The following is a 467-nucleotide window of genomic DNA, read 5'->3' on the forward strand; positions in this document are numbered from 1 at the left end:
TGTGATTCAAGGACCTGAGTTTTAGTGCAGTAGCTACAAAATCCGTTTTCATTTTTAACTGTTAAATCAACAGAATGCCAAACTGGAGCCTTTCTTCCTGCTGGGGCAGTATTGTCCCCTAAATCCACTTTCCAGTTCTCTCAGCCTAGCCTAGTTTGATGTAGCGTTGACTTAGCTTAACTACAGCAACTGGCAAAAGGAAGTGGGTTTGCATTTGGGATGGGAGGCGGCGGCCACGGGTGTGCATGTGCCTGCGTGTGTGCGCGCGCGGGGGACGAGAGGCGCCGGGAAAGAAAGAAAATCGAGACGTAGCAACTGAGTGAAAAATAATTTCTCCGTGGCTGGAACAGGGGTCTCTCTGCATGGGAAGGCAATTTTAGGAATTAAGGGGGGAAAAAATCTTCCAAGAGGGTGGGAGCATGGCCAACCAGGAGGGCTCGGGGCGTAACGTGGAACCTGTGCGTCTC

This window comes from Myotis brandtii, unplaced genomic scaffold (genome assembly GCF_000412655.1).
Source record: "Myotis brandtii unplaced genomic scaffold, ASM41265v1 scaffold525, whole genome shotgun sequence".
Taxonomy (NCBI): Eukaryota; Metazoa; Chordata; class Mammalia; order Chiroptera; family Vespertilionidae; genus Myotis; species Myotis brandtii.